The 22,517-nt window shown below is 38.7% G+C and overlaps 1 long non-coding RNA gene across 1 annotated transcript in view; it reads right to left on the bottom strand.

Annotated features, from left to right (window-relative positions):
* The window catches only part of LOC123385549, a 37,871-nt gene continuing 15,354 nt past the window's right edge, over positions 1 to 22,517 (bottom strand). Inside the window, exon 4 of the long non-coding RNA XR_006598320.1 lies at positions 1 to 3,326. This is a non-coding gene — a long non-coding RNA (uncharacterized LOC123385549). The remainder of the gene's footprint in view (positions 3,327 to 22,517) is intronic.

Here is a 22,517-nt window from a genome sequence, read left to right as displayed (position 1 = left end):
TCCTGTTAGTGCAGAGCCTGCTTCGGATCCTCTGTCTCATTCTCTCTCTGCCCCTCCCCTGCTTGCTCTCCCCTTCTCTCTCTCGAAAATAAAATAAACATTAAGAAAACAAATTTACAGTCTCTATTCTGGAGGTTATGATTCGTTTGGTCTAGTGGTGTCCCAGGTTGCTCTCAGACAAATGGGGAAACACCTCTCCCTTGCTACAGTCATATGTGTGTGAAGCCTCTGCCAGGGCTAGTTTATTTGAGGTGACATCTGGCCCCCTAGTCTCTTGACCTGCATGTAGGTGACCAATCCCCCTCTCAGCCTTGTTTTGCTGTATGACTGTACTTCTAGAGCGAAAACATCAGAGCCGCTTTCATATGAAGGAATCATGCATCCAGGATTTACATGTAGTGACCACGCATCCTGGTTTGCCTGTAACAGTCCCCATTTATGCCTGCTCTACTGGGGGCATGTAATACTGGCACCCCCTTTTAGTCTTCAGAGGGCCTCTGGATACAGATTCTGTCATTGGCTGCTGGAGACCTGGCTTTTGGCCCCTCTCATGGGTAATCTGTCTACTCAGCAGCCCCCAGTTCGTCCCAATCTCTAGCCAGCAGCAGATCTCTGACCAGACCATGTTGTACTTGGTCCCTGAGACTTAAAAGAACCACCAGACCATGAGAGTCATTTATAGTTTCACCCAACACTAATACAGATATGCTGGCACACTGAAGGAGCTTCATGCATTCTCTCTTAAAATCACATACACAGAGATTTTGCTCTTAATGTCAAATTTTCAAACTCCATTCTTTCCTTGCCAAAGACAGTGTGTGTTCATTTATGTCAAGCCTAAGTGCCTTGTACTGATGGCTGCTCTCCAAAACATGATCATTTAATCTGAAATATAATTCTCTGTAATCCTATAGCTCAGACTGGGTTCTCAGCCTGCTCCCCAGTCCTCTCTTGATAATGACATCATCACTCACTCTCCAGCTGGAAGTGACAAGGGTTGCCATGACAAAACAAATAGGCTATGCTGGCAGAGGCTTTTGTATGTGTGTGTGTATCCTCTGTCTTTGGCTCGCAGGGCTGATGAGATTGGCCAGTCTGACAGCCTGTATATAACGGTAAAATAGAGAAACCACAAGCGACATGACATGATGTTTTTAAAACACACACTGAGGCAGCAATGCCTTGAAAACTGGACCATTTCCTTATGCTTCTTAGGCATGAAGAATCCAGATGTTTAGTTATAAGACATTTTCTTCTAGTTCTAGATACAAGCTCTGCTGATAACATTGAAATCTGCCGAAGAGTATACTTTTTCCTTCCACTCCTTATTCCTACTTTCTTTCTCTGTTAATCAGAATGTGACAAGAACCATTTAAGGGAGCAGAAGGTCAATAATAATATGAATAGTAGTTACCATTTGTTAAGGGCCTATTCTGTGCCAGGCTCAGGGACTTTCTATGCACCATTTTGAATCCTCCCAGAAGCTGGCAGAAGTATCAGTCCCATTTTATAGATGAAGGAACTGAGGTTGGTGCCAGAGCCAGGATTTGAACCCTTACCACCTTGGCTCCAAAGCCTGTGTTCCATCCACCAAACACAGCCCAGGGAGGGTTATGCAAATAAACTGTACAGCTAGTAACTCCAGCTGTTTGTGCTTGACATTTTAGGGATGGGTGGGAAGGGATAGGAAAAAAAGGATTTGGGAACTCAGGTACCCATGAAACACTCCATACTCACTGCAGCTCTGAGATAATGAATAAAGCCAGCACATAAAAATCAACAGTTATGCGCTATATACATGAACTTTATTCCCCATTTTGTTCTCTCTATGCTGTTCCCATGGAGACATAGCTCCTTGATCTATCTGGAATAAAGTGCCCAGGGGATATGACGGAGAGGGCTTTGAGAAACCCGTGGAGAGACGGGCACTGTGCAAACCTTCAAGCCCTGCCTGCAGATTCATTCCATTTCTTTCTCCTTCTCTCTCCCTTTCTCATTTTCACTAGAAACTTGTGGTGAGATGGATTTTGTAATGAGATATGGACTCAGTAAAATACTTCTCCATTTGCAAACATTCTCAGGGAGAAAAAGAAACCACTATGGCGACCGACCGTGGGGAATGGCAGGCGCCAACTGCTCTCGGCAAAGCTTTTCTCTCACGGCTGGGGAACCATCCCTCAATCGGCGGACATCATTGGTACCCATGGGGTCTAATTAGACATTCCACACCCCTTCTGGGTCTTGCTTAATTAAAACATTTATGCTGCCATTTTAGCAAAAAAGATTTATTCCATTCCCTGCAAACAACAGGGATTCTTGAAAACAGAAATCATCTTCAGATAAAATGTTGTGATCAAATGTGCCACCAAATACTGCCTCGTGTTTTGTCGCAAATGGGGTTTCTTCCTTTTTTTTTTTTTTAAATATAATTCATTGTCAAATTGGCTAACCTACATTGTGTACAGTGTGCTTTTGGTTTTGGGGGTAGATTCCCGTGTTTCATCGTTTACATACAACACCCAGTGCCCATCCCAACAAGTGCCTTCCTCGATGCCCATCATGCATCAAATGGGGCTTCTAGTTTGATCATTCTGGCACTACTTTTTTCCTTGCTTCTTAAGATAGGTTGGTGGGGGGAAGAGAGGAAACTTAGGTCAAAATATAAACTGCTGTCCCTCAAAGGGCCCATACTCACCATATAAAAAATTCTTGAGTGAAAAATTAATAACTAAAACTTTAGTATTCAAGGGCAAAACCTAGTGATAATATTAAATACAAGTTAAATTGGATTATCTTGAAAAAAGAAAAAAGTAAGGAAAACTCATTCCTGTCTTCATTTTTCTTTTTGGTTTCTCTTTTTTTTTTAATTCTTGTGTCCTCCTAAGCCTACAAAGAAGACTTTAATGAATCCTTTTTTAAAAATGTGTGTTTATTTTTAAGAAAGAGAGAAAGAGAGAGAGAGAGGGCATGAATGGGGGAGGGGCAGAGGATCCAAAGCAGGCTCTGCACTCACAGCTCCATGTGGGGTTAGAACTCATGAACCATGAGATCATGACCTGAGCTGAAATTAAGAGTTGACTGCTTAACTGACTGAGCCACCCAGGCACCCCTTTAATGAATCTTGATTGAGGTTCCTACCTACCCCTTCTTTGCCTTGCCAATGGGGTAAATAATCTGAACATCGGAAAGGGAATGAGAAACAAAGCTTAGTCCTCATCTCACATACAAATCTCATATTAAAAAGAAAAATGTTAAATGTTGTGTTTACCACAAGCCAGACTCTTAAGCTGCTCATGTGCAATTCTCATTGAATCCTCACAAGGCTCCTGCAAGACAAGCAAAAGGAGAGCCATTTACTTTTTTGCAGGTGAAGAAACTGGACTCTGCAAAAATTAAGGAACCTATTAGGGTGCCTGGGTGGCTCAGTTAAGTGCCGGACTTTAGGTCTCACGGTTTGTGGGTTCAAGCCCTGTGTTGGGCCCTGCACCGACAGCTCAGAGCCTGGAGCCTGCTTCAGATTCTGTGTCTCCCTCTCTCTCTGCCCCTCCCCACTTGTACTCTGCCTCCATCTCAAAAATAAATAATTTTTTTTTTTTTTTTTTTTTTAAGGAACCTATCAAAGTCTCACATAAGGTAAAAGCCAGAGGCAGGATTGGAACCTAGGTGTGCCTCATTGTAAACATTATTCCTTTTCTACTACTCCATGCTGTCAACTCAACTATCCTACTTAGGCAACCAGAGTATAAGAAACATGGTGAGCAAGGAGTGAAAATGTTTCTTCTAAACCCTAAGACCAGGTATTTTTAAAGGGAATAGACTGAAAAGACTTTCTTTTAATATAATAAAGTGCCTGGCACAAAATAGGAGTGAGGCAAAACTTCGTTCCCCTTCCATCAGGGGAGTAACTTAACTTGTACTAGAAAGTTCCACTGACATAATATTTTAACCATTGCAGTTCCATACGCTTGAAAGTCTCCTCACTGCAGGCTGACAGAGCAACGCTGGAAAATATTGGCACACACCAGTCCACTGCCTTGCTTTCCCCTCTAGTTGGTACCTCCTTCTATGCCTCCCTCCAAGCCCTGATCCTATTCAAGACCACAGAAAATGGGATTAAGAAACATAGCCAGCAAAGAAATCCTTTCTAACCTTCACTTCCACACTGGGCACTTTTTTGAACACAGCATACAGTCTTTATTAAGTACTGTATGCCCTTGTCATCATGGCTCCTTCTACACTGGGATTTATCCTCTCAGGAAATGTGTAACAAAGGGCAGAGTGATAAAGAAAGAGTATAAATGGTCTGTGTCATTCAAGCTCTCATGAATGAAATTTGAATGAATGAAAAGAACCAAGCCTCCACAATTACATCAGGTAAATACTGGCTTTCCCAATTATGTGCTATGTAAATGTACATGTGTTTTCAAAGACCAGATCTGTACTATTCAGAGGACCCGTCAGACTTTTAAATAAGCACAGTTTCATTCTAGTAACTAACAGGACTGCAGAGTACAAGCCAGTCCAATATTTCTCAGCAATTGTGTAAGGTGGCTTTTCACTTGAAATATGAAGTGCTTTCTGAGAGTTATTTCAAATGAAGAATCTGTGTCCTTCCTTTATCTCTACAATCATATCATCATCTTTTCTTCTCGTTTTCCGGCCCTTCTTCCTCCTCCTCCCTTTTCTCTTTCTTCTTCCTCTTCGACCTCAAATTTTATTCACTTCCTTTATACTCTGTAATTAATATTTATTGATTGTACGTTTGTGCTGTTGTACCACTAACCTACTATGTATCCTTCCATTTAAATACCGTCTCACAAATGAATATCTCGTTAAGACTTTCTGCAGGCTAAAAACAATATATTATTTTAAATGTTTATTTATTTGAGAGAGAGAGAGAGAGAGAGAGAGAGACAGAGGAAGCATGAGAACGGTGGAGGGGCAGAGAGAAAGGGGGAACAGAGGATCCCAAGTGGGCTGACAGCAAACAGCTCTACACAGGGCTCGAACTCACAAACTGTGAGATCATGACCTGAACTGAAATTAGACGTTTAACTGACAGAGCTACCCAGTCGTCCCTAAAAACAGTATTTTTAATTAATGCAAATGTTAAATCTTATTTCAGAGAGAGAAAGACATGACATCTAGCCCCACGGTAAACATTTTCAGAATTCACTGTAAAAGCAATTTTTAAAAATCCACAAAGAGAGTGGGCCTCATTATGGAGTGATAAAGATATAGTTCATTTCACCTCAAAAGAAAATCCAAGCTTTTGTTCACTCTGGACTTAACCATAAGGCTTATAAACTCTAAATGCTTTGTTCTGTGCTGGCCAGGGAACAATCTTATTAGGGCCTGAAAGCCCTCTTGCTTTTAATTCTCACTAGCAGATATCGCTCCATCTGGACCAGTAACTCGGATCCGAACGGGGCCAAAGCAGCTCAGCAGCATGACCTCAGAGCCGTTTCTGTCCTTAATGCTGCAAATCTAAAAGATTCCCAAACCTAGAATCAAACTGGCAGGGATAAGCATCCTGTAGGACGTTGGGACAATAGAAGGACTGGTGCTATCATGTTCTAATTAAAAGTGCAGGATCTGGAGTTCTGATCTTTGCGTGTGTGTGTGTGTGTGTGAGAGAGAGAGAGAGAGAGAGAGAGCGCACATGAGTGCAGGCAGGGTGGGGCAGAGGGAGAAGGAAAGAAACAATCTCAAGCAGGCTCTACAACCCAGCACAGAGCCTGATCCAAGCCCAATGGACCCGGGGCTCAAGCTCATGAACGAGATCATGACCTGAGCCAAAATCAAGAGTCAGACACTTAAATGAGCTATCCAGGTCAATAGGTTTATATTAGATTAGATTAGATTAGATTATAATCTTTTTCCTATTATGACATATAATACACACACAGAAACATAGTAAAATATAAATTACAGCTTAAAAAATTACTTGAAATCTAACACCATGTAAATCTCCCAGGTCAGAGAAAACATTACCAGACCCCCCAAAAACATCTGCATGTCCTTTCCAAAACACAAATTCCTCCCTCCTCAAAAGTAATCACTATTCTTATCTGAATATAATCACTTGTTTGGCTCTCTTTCTGCCTTTATCCTAAGCATATCTAAACACTACACTGTGGTTTTGCTGTCTTTTTTACAGCAAATATAAATGGAAATTATACAGTGTGTATGCTTCTATGTCTGGTTTCCTTTAATTAACATTACATATTTAAGAGTCCACATTTTACTTTTGCATTCCACTGTATAAATATGCCACAATCTATATATATTGTTTCTGCTCTTGATGGATATCAGTGTGGTTTCCAGTTTGGATTTTTTAAAATATTGCTGCGACAGGGACATCTGTATGGCTGAGTCGGTTGAGCGTCCGACTCTTGATTTTGGCTCAGGTCACGATCCCAGGGTCATGAGCTTCAGCCCCACCTTGTGGGCTCCCTGTTGGTCGTGGATCCTGCTTAGGATTCTCTCTCCCTTTCACTCTGCCCCTCCCCACACGCTCGCTCTCTCTCAGAAAATCCATTGCTGCTACGCACTCTTGAACATGTGTCTTGGGGTGCACTCACACACATTTTATATATCTGGAGTGGCATTTCTTGATGACAGGAATGCAAATGTTCAAATTTAGTTGGTGATGCCAAGTTAAGATAAATGTACCAATTTACACTCTAACCAATGATGAGACCTCCACATTCCCACTCCAAATTGGTCTTGTTAGATTTTAAAATTTTAGTCATTCCAGTGGTATCCCATTGCCTTTCATGGATTATTAATGGGATTGAGCACTTTTTCAGTTTTTATCAGCCATTTGGAGATGCATGTCTCTTATTTTTCTTTGGGTTTTGTCTTTTTCTTATTGACTGGTAAGGAGTTCATAATATAATCTGCATGCAATTTTTTTATTGCTTGTGCAAATATGTTTTCCCAATTTAGACTTGTGTTTTCACCCTCTTAATGGGGTCTTTTGATGAACAAAATTCTTAATTTTAAGAGTTATTCTATTCCTTTGTGGATTTTCTTTTGTGTGTCCTATTTAAAAAACTGCCCCAACCCTGATGTCATGAAGATACCCTACACTGTCTTTAAAAATCTTCATTGCTTTACCCTTCTCAAGAAGTTGTTCATCTAAGTCAGCTCAGGCTGCCATAATAAGTTACCTAGACTGGGGTGGTTTAAACAACATATACTTATTTCCCACAATTCTAGAGGCTGGGAAATCCAAGATCAAGATACTGGCACTCAATTCCTGGTGGGAGCCCTCTTCCTGGCTTGCAAATGGCCATTTCAATTTGGCAGAGAAAGCAAAGCACATGAACTCAGGACACTAATCCCATCATGGGGACGCCACCCTCATGACCTCATCTATACCTAATTACCTCCTCAAGATCCCACCTCTAAGTACCATCACACTGAGGGTTAAGGGCTTCAGCATATGACTTTGGAGGGGGACACAAACATTCAGTCCACAACAGTCTTACATTAGGAGTTCATTTTTGTTAGCCCATCTATTTTAATATTTTCTCTCTGGATAACCAGCTGTCCTGGCACTGTTGATAAGCTGCCCTCTAGCAACTCTTCTTCAATACCAACTTTTGTCATAAACCAAATGTCCATTTTATCTCTTGATGCGTTTCTCTATTGTATCCCATAATTGATTTGTCTATCCTTGAGCCCAAACTGCATGATATAACAATAATCAGGTGAAGTGAGTCCTCTTGTATTCTTCAAGTGGGTCTCATACTTTTACATTTCCAAAGAAACTTCAGAACCAGTTTCATTTCAAAAATCTATAGGACTTTTGTTTGGGTTTGCATTGTATCTGGAGATAAATTTGAGGAGAACTGATTTATATTATCTAGTCTTCTGATAGTCCACAAAAGTGGGATATGACTTCATTCATTGAAATCTTCTTTAATAATTTCTTTCAGAATTTTAGAGTTTTCTAACTAAAGGAATTGCACATTCTTTAGAGTTATTGTTAGGTATTTGATATTTCTTGATAGTACTATAAATGATTTATTTTTTAAGATTAAAAAAATTTTTAGGTTTATTTATTTTTGTGAGAGAGAGGGAGAGAGACAGAGAGCAAGCGGGAGAGGGACAGAGAATGAGGGAGACAGAGAATCTGAAACAGGCTCCAATCTCTAAGCTATCATCACAGAGCCTGACATGGGGCTCAAACTCACGACCATGAGATCATGATGCCTAACTGACTGAGCCACCCAGGCACCCCTCTTTCTTAAGATTTTATTTTCTAGCCATTAGTTGCTGATAAATAGACATACGAATGATTTTTTTAATTAAAAAATCTTGTATTAGCACTCTCAGTAAACTCTCTTACTGGTTTAATAATTTATCTGTAACTTAATTTTTTTCTTATGTATACAATCAGATAATCATCTGTGAAGAACAACTTTTATTTATTCCTTTTCGATACTTACTTTTTGTCCTTTTTCATGCCACCACGCATTGGCTGAGGCCTCCAGTACAAGGTTGAATAGGATTAGTGCTTGGAGGCAGCCTCTGCTTATTCCTGGACTCCAAGCAAAACCTTCCAACATGTCACACTTAAGAATGGTGTTTGCTGTAGGCTTTTTCACATTAAGGAATTTATCTCCTATTGTCTATAATCATGATTGGATGGTACATTATTTTTAAAATATCTGGACGACATAAAGTCTTGAATTCATACAGATCTATGATAGTAAGAGTCCTGTGTAAGTGTGAGAAAGAAGGTGCTTTTTGACTTGATCTTTAGCTAAAAATGGACTATTGATCATAAAATCTCTGTTCTAGGGGTGCCTGTCTCAGTTGGGAGAACGTGAGACTCTTGACCTCAGGGTCATGAGTTCAAGCATAAAGCTTATTTAAAAATAAAAATAAGTATATTCTAAACTGGATAAGCTGTGTGAGCAGGAAGAGACTCTAAATAGCCAGTAATATGTTTTCTTAGACATAACAAATGACATTAAAAGTAATGTGGAATTTTTTAAATCTTTCAACCTACAAGATCTTGACATGGTAAGATTTTGGTTGTTTTTATCCCAACATTAATTTTCAGTAATAAGAGTGATCTTAAGGAATTATTAAGCACAAAAATACCTAACCGACAGCCCTGTTATGTCTCCAAATCTCCAGAAGGTGGAGGCAGCGAGCCACCAAGAAGATTCAGCCTCACTGGTTTCATTCTTCCAACACCTATTAGTCATTTACATTGTATAAAGAAGTCGGCCTATTTGTACCTATCTTATCCTCATTCTCTTGTTTAACTTGTCACATTCCCAGGCAGAAGTAATCCTTACTAAAGCAGCATCATGGAAGGGGTGCAGCTTCCTGGTTTTATCTCACTCACCCGGCTACGCTACGATACTCAGGGGTCAGTCAATCCATGTGCTTATAAAAATACCCGGAGGGGTCTTTGGTTTGGGACTAATGACAATAGGATTCATTTGGAAGGACGGACCCCACATCCTGGAACGAGTGAGCAGGTGTAAGTGTATTGCTACGTGCTGTCTCAGTCTCCTCAGGCTGCTGTAACAAAGTGCTGTAGGGTGGATGGCTTCAACAACAGAAAATTTACCCTCTCACAGTTCTGGAGGCTGAGAAGGCCAAGATCACTGGTGGCCAGCAATTTGGCTCCTGGTGAGAGCTCTCTTCCTGACTAACTGCATCACAGGCCTCATCCTCATGACCTCATCTAACCCTAATTATCTCCCAAAGGCCCCTCCACATACCATCAGATTGAGGGGTACAGCTTCACTATGTGAGTCTGGTGGGAAAGAGAGGACATTGTTACCTAGTCCATAACAATGACAATGCAAAGGTGGTGCAGTGGGTCCCAGAAGGAGGTGGCGAAAGCTCTGCTCCTAATGAAGAAAACTGACATATTCCTGGTGGTCTGGATCTTTTCTTCTCTAATTCTATGCTGTGCGCCTCAGCCTGTTTCTGTCTTACGCCATCCGTCCTGAACCTGGAGGATTCCTTTATCAAGGCCCTTGTTAATCATAACAAAGAGATTTTATCTTCCTCCTCCCTACTTTCAGACATCCCTTTAAAATAGAGTTGTAGTCAAACGATGGCTAACTGGGTTTATTTAGTTCACCTAACTCTGCAAAATACAAGCCGCCTGCTTTTGTTAGTGTTCTGGGACAGTAACTTTAACAGCTTGTGTTATAGTTTATTTTTTCTTGAAGTTTTTCATTGGACCTTTAAGTTCCCATAATTATAGTCACTGGTCATGACTCACTGTTAGCGCTGGCCCAAGAAAAAGAAGCTGTTTCTGAAAAAGAGCTGTTCTTTTGGTTGCTCTCTTTCTCTTCTTTCTCCTGTATTTATTTCTCTCTCCTCTTTCCCTTCCCTCTCTCCCTGAAAAGAAAAAAAAAATCGGGGAGTGGGGCGGGGCGGTGTGTGTGGGGGGGGGGGAAGTGCGCAATTGGGGGAGGGGCGGAGAGAGGGGGACAAAGGACCCTAAGCGGGCTCTGCATTGACAGGCTGACAGCGATTGTAATGTGAGGCTGGAACCCAAGAACTGCGAGATCATGACCTGAGCCTAAGTCAGGCACTCAACCGACTGAGCCACCCAGGTGCCCTGCAAACTGTTTTTCTTTTTCGATGGTAACAATCTTTGCCTGGTTGTGCTGTATCAGGAAACCCGCCACCTCCTCTAATCCCTTCAGATTCTCTAAAACTAGCAGGAGCAGGGAGACTCTCCAGCTGGGGCGGAGGGGAAGGTGTTTTCTAATGGGCACTTGGCTTTGTTTCACCCCCTCCTCACAAAGATCTGTACTGCTCCATCAATGCCACTTCCCTGTGGATGCCAGAGAGACTGAACTCACTGACAGACACTGAATCACTCCTTTAAACCTCTATTGCTGTTACTAGTTATTTCAATTCTTTTTAAGTGTTTAATCACCTTTTCAGCTACTCCTATACTTTATAATAGTAATAATAATCATGGTGGTGGTGATAGTTGTAGTAGGAAGAGGAGGAGGAGGAGAAGTCATCAACCTATATTGAGAAGTTACTCTGTGCCAAACTATATACTAATCACTTTATATGTATCATCTCATGAGTATATATGTATGAATTCAGAACATTTTGGATTCTGGTAAGGTAATATATTGTATATACTATGTGGTATGGAACACAATCAGCAGGATCTGGGTAACAGCTTATGATCAAATAAATTTATACACCTGCAGTAAAATATATGAATGTAGTAAATTACATAGGGGCTACATAAGTAGCCACAAATCATTTCATATTAGGTTTGTGGCCACATAAATTAGGTTAGGTTGGATTTGGGCACCAAAAGATTGAGAAAGAAGCTTGTGGTTTGCAGAGAATTTCAGGTTTTGGAACCACAGATAAGGAGTTGTGGACCTACAGCATGACTTTTTCTCAATGTTAAAATTAAGATTACAAAAGTTCAGTAAAGGTCAGGAAGTAATAATAACTAAGGTCAATTCTTTCCATATGTGTATCCACTTGTTTAGCACCATTTATTCAAAAAGACCTTCTTTTGGGCGCCTGGGTGGCTCAGTCAGTTAAGTATCGGACTTCAGCTCAGGTCATGATCTCATGGTTCATGGGTTTAAGCCCCGCATTGGGCTTTGTGCTGACAGCTCAGAGCCTCGAGTCTGCTTTGGATTCTGTGTCTCTCTCTCTCTGTCCTCCTCCACTCACGCTCTCTGTCTCTCTCTCAAAATAAATAAACATTAAAAAAAGAACTTTCTTTTCTTCATTTAGTCATCTTGGTGACTTTGTTGAAAATCAAGTGACCACGTTTGTGTGGGTCCATTTCTAGGCTATTTTGTTCCATCTGTTTGTCTATCCTCACATCGATGCCACAGTTATCACCATTACTGTGGTGTGCAGTGAAACCTGAAATCATGTAGTATAAGGCCACCACATTTGTTTTCCTTTTGGTTTTGGCTCTTCTAGCTTTACTGTATTTTCATATAAATGTTACAATCAACTTGGCAATTTCCATAGAAACCTTTGTTAGCTATTTGTAGATGATATGATGGTATACCTGGAAAACCTTAGAAAATTAATAATAAAATTAACAAACAATTAAACTTTATATCCTTTATAAAGTTAACATGTGGAAATCATAGAATTCATATACACAAACAGAAACCAACTAGAAATGTAATGAGAGAGAAAAATACTAATTACAATAGCAACAAAAATAAAACAACAAGAATGCATTTAATCATAAATGTACAAATCTATATGAGGAAAACTTTAAAACTGTCCTAAAAGATTCAAAACTAATTTTGATAAAAGGACATCTCTCATATTTGGATAAGATAACTCACCATCATAAATATGTCAGTTCTCCCTAAATGTACTTATCAATTAACTCAGTCCTCCTTCCAATAAATTCTAGCATTTACACGAAGCTAGGAAAGTTGACACTTAACTTCATATAGAAAACCATGTAAAAACTGTCAGGAAAACACTAAAAAACATTTATGAAAAGGGAGTATCCCCCTAACTCTCCCATACTGAAAACTATATATTATAAAGACCCTAGGGGTGCCTGGGTGGCTTAGTCAGTTGGGCATCCGACTTCCACTGAGATCATGATATCACAGCTTGTAAGTTTGACCCTCACATCGGGCTTGCTGCTGTCAGCACAGAGCCTGCTTTGGATCCTCTGTCCTCCTCATTCTATCTCTCTCTGCTTGCATGCACTCTCTCCCTCAAAAATAAATAAACATTTAAAAATAAATAAAAATAAATAAATAAAGACTCTATAATTGGGATGCCAGGGTGGCTCAGTTGGTTAAGCATCTGACTTGGGCTCAGGTCATGATCTGGTGGTTCATGGGTTGGAGTCTGCATCGGGCTCTCTGCTGTCAGTGCAGAGCCTGCTTCAGATCCTCTGTCTCCCTCTCTCTCTACCCCTCCCCCCTCTCAAAGATAAATAAACATTAAAAAAATACTCTATAATTAAAACAGTACTAGCATGTGAATATACAGGTGCACCTGTATGTAGATAGAATAGAAATAGTTGAAGTAAAAAAGTCTAGAAATAGATCTAAGCTCATATGAAACCTTAATATATAACAAAGGTGGATTTCAAGTTACCGAGACCAAGATGGAATTTTAATAAATGGTGCTAGGACAACTGGTTGGCCATTTGGAAAAAAATAAAATTAGATTTTTACTTCATGCCATATATAGGAATAAACTCCAAATGGATCAGTGACCTAAATGTGAAAAATGAAAGCATATAAGTACTGGAAGAAAACTTGAGTGAATTCATCTTTATCTTGGGTGAGAAGAAAGCCTTTCTAACTATGACTGAAAGTCCAGATTGCAGCAAAAGAAAAACTGACACATTAGATTACATAAAAATCAAAACCATTTCATGACAAAAATACCATAATCAAAGTCAAAGTCGGGCTGCTAAACTGGGACAAAATATTTCCAATACATATCGTAGTTGAAGGTTCAATGTGCTTAATATAAAAAAAAATTTAAGTGAGGGGGAGGGGCACCTAAGGGGCTCAGTTGGTTAAGCGTCTGACTCTTGCTCTCTGATTGGGTCATGATCTTGCAGTTCATAGGATCAAGCGCCACAATGGGCTCTGTGCTGTTAGCACACCTTGGGATTCTCTCTCCCTCTCTCTCTTTGTCCCTCTTCTGTTCTCTCTCTCTCCAAAAATAAATAAATAAACACTAAAAAATTTCTTTTGAAAAAAAAAGAAAAGAAAAAATAAAGTGAGATGGAAAAGAGTTGAACAAAAGACATTAGGATAAAAAAAAGATTCATAATAAAAAAGATAAAAGATAAAATGTCACTATTTTATCTCCTGCTACAGCAGGAAGCAAGAAAAATCTTAAAAAAAAAAACAAAAAACCTAAATCAACACCTAAAGGAGCTAGAAAGAGAAGAACAAACAAAACCCCAAGCCAGTAGAAGGAAGGAAATAATAAAGATTAGAGCAGAAATAAATGAAATAGAAATTTAAAAAACCCAATATAAGATGTTCCTTTGAAAAGATCAACAAAATTGATAAAACTTAGCCAAAAATAAAAAGAGACAGAGAGAACTCAAATAAACAAAATCAGAAATTAAAGAGGAGAAATAACAACCAACACCACAGAAATACAAAGGATTATAAGAGAATATTATGAAAAAGTATATGCCAACAAATTGGACAACCTAGAAGAAATGGATAAATTCTTAGAAACACATCATCTCCTGGGGCGCCAGGGTGGCTCAGTCGGTTAAGCGTCCGACTTCAGCTCAGGTCATGATCTCCCGGTCTGTGGGTTCGAGCCCCGTGTCGGGCTCTGTGCTGACCGCTCAGAGCCTGGAGCCTGTTTCGGATTCTGTGTCTCCCTCTTTCTGTGACCCTCCCCTGTTCATGCTCTGTCTCTCTCTGTCTCAAAAATAAATAAATGTTAAAAAAAATGAAAGATACTTAAAAAAAAAAACACATCATCTCCCAAAACTGAATTAGGAAGAAATATAAAATTTGATCAGACCAATTACCGTCAATGAAATTGAATCCATAATAAAAAAAAAAAAACTCCCCTCAAAAGAAAGTCCAGTACTAGATGGCTTCACAGGTGAATTCTATGAAACATTTAAAGAAGAGTTAATACCTATTCTTCTCAAACTATTCCAAAAAATAGAAGAGGAAGGAAATCTTCCAAATTCATTCTATGAAGCCAGCATTATCCTAATACCAAAACCTGATGAAGACACTACAAAAAAAGAGAACTAGAGGCCAATAACTCTGATGAACATATATGCAAAAATCCTCAATGATATGTTAGCAAACCAAATCCAACAATTCATTAAAAAAAATCATTCACCACGATCAAATGAGATATAGTCCTGGGATACAACGGTAGTTCAATATCCACAAATCAATCAACACATCACATAGATAAGAAAAAGGATAAAAACCATATGATCATTTCAATAGATGCAGAAAAAGCATTTGACAAAGTACAACATCCATGCATGATAAAACCCCTCAATAAAGTGGGTTTAGGGAGAACATACCTCAAATAATAAAGGCTATATATATATATATATAGAGAGAGAGAGAGAGAGAGACCTACAGTTAACATCATATTCAATGATGAAAAACTGAGAGCTTTCCCCTTAAGATCAGGAACAAACATGTACACTCTCACCACTTTTATTCAATATAGTACTGGAAGTCCTAGCCACAGCAATCAGACAAGAAAAAGAAATAGGGGAACCTGGGTGGCTTGGTCAGGTAAGCGTCTGACTCTTGATTTTGGCTCAGGTCATGATCTCACAATTGTGAAATTGAGCCCTGCATCATTGGAGCTCTGTGCTGGGCATGGAGACTGCTTAAGATTCTTTCTCTCTCTCTCTCTCTCTCTCTCTCTCTCTCTCTCCCTCCCCTCCCCTGTTTGCAAGTGTGCACGCAAATGCTTTCTCTCTCTCTCTTTAAAAAAAAAAATTAAAAAAAGAAAGAAAGAAAGAAGCAGTGTCCAGATTGGTAAGGAAGAAGTAAAACTTTCACTATTTGCAGATGACATGATACTATATATATATAAAACCCTAAAGACTCTACTACTAGAAATTGTAGAAACTACTACAGAAAACTACTAGAATTGATAAATGAATTCAGTAAAGTCACAGGATACAAAATCAATATACAGAAATCTGTTGCAAAAAAAAAAGAAAGAAATCTGTTGCCTTTGTATACACTTATAATGAAGTATCAGAAAGAGAAATTAAGAAAACAATCCCATTTACAATTGCAACAAAAAGAAAAAAAAATACCTAGGAATAAACTTAACCAAGAAGGTGAAAGACCTGTACTCTGAAAACTATAAAACACTGATGAAAGAAACTGAAGATGACACAAACAAATGGAAAGATATTCCATGCTCTTGGGTTGGAAAAACAAATATTGTTAAAATGTCCATACTATTCAAAGCAATTTGGAAATTTAATGCAATTTCTATTAAAATACCAATGAAATTTTTCACAGAATTAAAACAAATAATATTAAAATATGTATGCAACCACAAAAGGCCCCAAATAGACAAAACAATCTTCAAAAAGAAAAAAAGGGGCACCTGGTGGCTCAGTTGGTTGGACATCTGACTTCAGCTCAGGTCAAGATCTCATGATTCGTGAGTTCAAGCACCATGTTGGACTCTGTGCTGACAGCTCGGAGCCTGGAACCTACTTCACATTCTGTGTCTCCCTCTCTCTCTGCCTCCTCTTTGCTCAGGCTCTCTCTCTCTCTCTCTCTTTTTCTCTCTCTCTCTCAAAACAGAACAAAATTTTTTTTTAATTTTAAAAAGAAAAAGGAAAAACAAAATTGGAGGTATCATAATCCCAGATTTCAAGATATACCACAAAGTTCTAATAATCAAAACAGTATGGTACTGCCACAAAAAGAGACACATAGATTAATAGAACAGAATAGACAACCCAGAAATAAACCCATGCTTTTATGGTCAATTAATCTTCAACAAAGGAGGCCAGAATATGCAAAGGGAAAAGGACAGTCTCTTCAACAAATAGCGTTGGGAAAACTGGACAGCTACATGCAAAAGAATGAAATGGGACTGCTTTCTTACATCATACACAAAAACTCAAAATGGATTAAGAATAGAAATGTGAGACCTGAAACCATAAAAATCCTAGAAAAGAGCACAGGCAGTAATTTCGCTGACATTGGCTGTAGCAACATTTTTCTAGATATATCTCTTGAGGCAAGGGAAACAAAAGCAAAAAAAAAAAAAAAAAAAACTATTGGGACTACATCAAAATAAAAAGCTTCTACACAGCAAAGGAAGTAATAACTAAAACTAAAATACAACTTACTGAATAGGAAAAGGTATTTTCAAATGATATATCCAATAAAGGGTCAGAAGACAAAATATGTGAAGAACTTACACAGCTCAACACCAAAAGAACAGATAATCTAATTAAAAATGGAAAGAATACATGAATAGACATTTCTCCAAAACAGACATAGATAGCCAATAGACACATGAAAAGATGCTCAACATCACTCATTATCAGAGATATCCAAATCAAAACCACAATGAGATATCACTTCACACCTGTCAGAATGGCTAAATTCAAGAACACAAGAAACAACAAGTGTTGACAAAGATGTGAAAAAAAAAGGAACTCTCATGCACTGTTGGTGGGAATGCAAACTAGTGCAGCCACTGTGGAAGACAGTATGGGGGTTCCTCAAAAATTAAAAAGTAGAATTACCATATGACCCAGTAATTCTTCTACTGAGTATTTATCCAAAGAAAACAAAAACATTAATTCAAAAAGATATATACACCTGTATGTTTATTGCAGCATTATTTACAATAGCCAAATTATGAAGTGGGCCAAGTGTCCATTGATAGATGGATGGATACAGAAGAAGTGATATGTATATATAATGGAATATTACTCAGCCATAAAAAAGAATGAAATCTTGCCATCTGCAACAACATGGATGGATCTAGAGAGTATAATGTTAAGTGAAATAAGTCAGTAAGAGAACAACAAATACCGTAAGATTTAATTCATGTGGAACTTAAGAAACAAAATAAAGAAAAAAAGAGACAAACCAAAAACCAGACTCTTAAATATAGAGAACAAACTGATGTTTACCAGAGGGGAGGAGGTTGGGGGATGGGTAAAATAGGTGATGAGGATTAAAGAGCACACTAATCATGATGAGCACTGAGTAATGTATAGAATTGTTGAATCACCATATTGTACACCTGAACTAACAAAACATTTTGTGTTAACTACACTGGAATTAAAATAAAATTTAAAAAATAACAGCACACACAAAAAATGACCCTTAAACATGTAAAAGGATGTTTGACCTTGCTTATAATAGAAGTCAAATTAAAGCTACATTGAGACAATATTTCTCCCTTATCAGATCGAAAACAGGGTAACAATACACTCTTTCAGCAAACCTGTCGGGCAATACACTTTCTTACATTGATGGTAGGATTTCAAATTAGTACAATCCTCTTGAGGGGATTTTGGTAGTATTTAATAAAGCTACAATTGAATTTACTTTTGCCCTAGGATTTACCTTTTTGTCTTCTGGCTTCCATTTTTTTTTTTTTTCATGTTTCTTTATTTTCGAGACAGTAAGAGAGCACACAAGCAGGGAAGGGGCAGAGGGAAGGAGACAGAAGATCTGAGGTGGGCTCTGTGCTGACAACAGAGAGCTTGCTGTGGGGCTCAAACTCGTGAACTGTGAGATCATGACCTGAGCTGAAGTCAGATGTTTAACCAACCGAGCCACCCAATGCTCTGTGGCTTCCATGTTTTTTTAAAAACAATTTTTTTTAATGGTTATTTAGTATTGAGAGAGAGAGAGAGAGAGCACAAGCAGGGGAGGGGCAGGGAGGAAGGAGCCACAGAATTCGAAGCAGGCTGCAGTCTCTGAGCTGTCAGCACAGACAGAGCCTGATGCAGGGCTAGAACCCGTGAACTGTGAGATCATGAGCCGAAGTCAGACGCTTAACCAACTGAGCCACCCAGGCGCCCCTAGCTTCGGTGTTTTTGATGAGAAATCAGTTATCATTTGTAAGATTGTTCCCCTTTAGGTAATGTATCTTTTTTCCCTCTGGTTGCTTTCAAGATTTTATTTTTCGTTTTTAGCAGTTTGATTATTGGGTGTTGTATGTGGTTTTCTTTAATTTGTAATTCTTGAATCTTAATCTTTGTGTGTATCTGAGCTTCTTGGATCTGTGAATTGATGTCTTTTATCAATTTTGAAAAACTCAAATACGTTTTTTGCCCTATTCTCTGTCTTCTTTTTCTGTCTTCTCAATTACTAATAAGTTAGGCCCTTTGACATTGACTCACAGATTTCAGTGCTCTGTTCTTTTTCTTGCTCTCGCTTTCATTTTTTCTTTTTTACTATAATTTCTATTGACTTGTCTTCAATCTTACTGATTCCTTCCTCAGCTGTGTTCAGTTGGCTGATGAGCCCACCAAAGTATTCTTTTGTGTATTTTTCATTTCTAGTATTTTCCTTTGACTCTTTCTTAACAGTTTCCATGTCTTTGTTCTCTGCTAAAATGCTCCGTCTTTTTAGTCATGTTGTCCACCTATCCAACTAGATACATTAACATGATTACTATAGTTCTTTTAAAGTCCCTATCTGATAATTCTGATATCTTGGCCATCTTTCATGCATGGTCATACCTTGCCTCTGGGCCATAACTTGACCATCTTTCTTTCTTGCATGTCTCATAACTTTTGGTTAAATGCAGGATGTAGAGAAACTGAAGAGACTGAAATGAATAAACTTTATATCCAGAAAGGGGCACATCTCCTTTTCTGTCAGGATGTTAGTATTGGAGGTTAAGTCAATCTAGTCTATGGTTGAGCTGGGCCTGGGCTTTGTTGTGATTCTAATTAGATTCAGTTCACCACAGTCTTCAGATTATTCAAGGGTTGAGCCAAAACATTTTCTTTAGTATACTTGGGATTTGTATGTTTGAAGAGTTCATCTCTGCTCTTCTGTCCTGCGCTCAGTCCTCTGCAGGCCCCACATTTGTACCTCAGTGAGAGAGGGTCTTCTCTCATAGCTTCAGCTCTCCCCCCAGCTGTAAATGATGTCTGATGGGTAATGCAAGGCCCAGAGTGTCTGTGGACTTATTCTCTTGTCCTGACCTCAGATTTCGGCAGGCCCTATCCATGGACCTGTGCCTCAGCCAGGGTATTGCTCAGTTTTCCCATTTGGCCCCCAATCTCTTTCATGAACACTGTGAGAAGGCCCATGGAAAAGATGGGCATCTCCCAGAGATTTTAAATGACCAAGTCAGCCCACAGATAGTCTTTAGAATTTCACTGTAAGTTCAGTTGTTTTCTCTTTACTTGTATCTGTGGAAGCTTCCTCCTTCCCTCCAACTGTCCTACCCACCACTGCCCTGCCAAGGATACAGTCAGTTGTTAGGTCCTTTCACTTCTAGAAGAAGTTTCCACTCTTTGGGTTTGAATTCATTAGGTTTTCTTATGACCTTATCTCTCTGGTGGGCTTTAAGAACTATATTTTTATGGTTTATCCAATTTGTTTTCATTAATATGATGGGAGCAATGTTTCCAGTTCTCAAATTTTCATTTTTTAGTATTAATTCCAATTATCTGCCCATACTTTCAATTTTGCCTTTTATCACCTCGACTGGGATAAATATAAAATTTCTATATGATAACTTCAGTATCTAGAACACTCAGAGGTCTTTCTTTTCTTTTCTTTTCTCTTCTTTCTTTTCTTTCTTTCTTTCTTTCTTTCTTTCTTTCTTTCTTTCTGCTGGCTTTCTTATGTTGTCTTGTTTCCCATGTGCCTAGTTATTTGAGATTGAATGTCAGACATTATATTTGTCAAATTGTTGGCAAAAACAATTTGAGACTTAAGAGGATATCTTCCTTGCCAGAAGTTTTATGTTTGCTTCTATCAAAAGTCTTGGGGGACCAGGCCCTGGAATACTTGGGCAGCTGGGATTTTGGCTAGTGACTTCATTCAATAAGAGAAGGAGATGACTCAAAGCTGAGCTGCAGTCCCAGTGATGGCCTATCTACTTCTGTTTCATGCTTAGTCCTTTGGTGAAGCCCTTTGGATTCCCAGCCCAAAATAAGGCCCATCCTTCTGGTAGAACCCTTGATTCTAATCACTTTCCCTGAGAAGCTGTCAAAAGTACCTCCCAGCATCTTAGACACCTCCTTTAGAATCCACAAATGCCCCTTAGGTAAAATTACTCAGTGTAAAAGTGCCTAGTTAATTTCCTTACCCATCATCTTCTCCAGATTGTGGCCTAATAGTCCTACCCTTTTACTTGTTTAATGCCTTGAAGCAAAAAGAAAAAAAAAGTTATTTGTCCACATTTTTAGTTGTCATTAGAGGGAGAGTTAATCCAACTGCCTTGACCCACAATTGACTCATGAGAGTAAAACCCTATTCTTATTTTTCTGTCAATTATTGCCAGTGTTATAGTATACAGAAATCTGGCTTTTGTTTTGCCAGCATGCTTTCCCATCTCCACTCTTCATTTGGTAGACTTCCTCTCTCACTCCACAGGGACCTGGCAGAGGTGTCATTCAAGATGTCCCCACAGTCCCCTTTCCAGGGGATAGGCATGTCATGAAGGCTAGACAGAATTTCCCTAGGAATGATATCAGTTTGAACTGACTACTTAAATTCTCTCTTCCCTTTCTTCATTGTGTTATTTGTGAGAACTGAATGAGTTAACACACTTCTAGCTCTTCAGAGTAGTGTTATGTTCTCCATTTTATAGATGAAGAAGCTGAGGCTCCGAAAGTTTAAACAGCTTGCTCAAGATCGCACTGCTATTAAGTAATGGAACATGAATTTAAACCTTATTACCCCGGCTGTAGAGTTAGCAGTGTAAACTATTATACCATATTTTCTTTCCCTGCTACGACAAATATCTGAGGACATAGAAATGGGCAGAATATGGAGGCATGTTCCTGAAAGAGATTATAGGAGCTGCTGAAGATCTGAAATGAGATAGCAAGATACTCTGTGAATGATCCCAATTTTAATTTAGCTGAATATACTATCTCTCTTACCTAGAAACTCTGACCACAGAGGTGGGCATGTGAATTTAGCCTGGTCACTCATAGATGCCACATTAATTTGTCCATGGAGTAGGCATGCGATTTAATCTGGGCCATTTAGAATCTTTCCCTGGTGTTTATATTTAACTTGGGAGAAAGAAGCAGCTAGTTTGCTAAGATGATAAGTTATAAATCTGCAGTTGTCAATGGTCATCTTCCCCATATTTCAGAGTCAGCCTACAAGCAGAATGACAACATACAGAAATGAGAAATACAGACAGATAAAAATCCAGGCGTGTGGCACTGGGCATTTGTTTTTGCAGATCTCCTTTCAGGGCTGTGAAATAACCAAATATTCTTAGATATGGGAGCCAACAAATTACCTTTCTATTTTAGGCCAGCTTTAATTGTTTTTCTGTTACCTTCAATAAAAGGTGTCCTGACAGAGTCTGCATGAAACATTTTGCACCATGGCTAGGACTTGAGGTGCTTGAGAATTACTTTATTATTTGGATTGGAAAGAAAAGAACTGCTTATAAAGTTCTATTTGTAAAATAGCCCACATAATTTACTTTCAGAAATTTTAACTGAACATAGTATATTTGTTTTGTTTTTTGGGGGAATTGATCATTTGTATAATAAATATAGTTTTGTATTTTTTCTTTTTAAGTTTTAAGTAAGTCCTAAGTGACAGTAAAGTTTAAAGGATTGTACAAAGGACTTTTGTATGTCCATCTTCCAAATTCAACAACTTTTAACATTTTACAATTGTTACACTGAGTTGATCATTTTCTTTCTCTCTGATTTTCGCTAGCCACTTCAGACTATTGAGCACTTAAAAGGTGGCTAGTGTTACCAAGGAACTTATTTTCTAATTTAGTTTAATTTAAATATAAGTTTTAAAAGTGATAATTGATTCAGTTAT

The sequence above is a fragment of the Felis catus genome, chromosome B2 (assembly GCF_018350175.1).
Source record: "Felis catus isolate Fca126 chromosome B2, F.catus_Fca126_mat1.0, whole genome shotgun sequence".
Classification (NCBI taxonomy): domain Eukaryota; kingdom Metazoa; phylum Chordata; class Mammalia; order Carnivora; family Felidae; genus Felis; species Felis catus.
The sequence above is the reverse complement of the archived record's forward strand: the minus strand, read 5'-3'. Positions and strand labels throughout refer to the sequence as shown.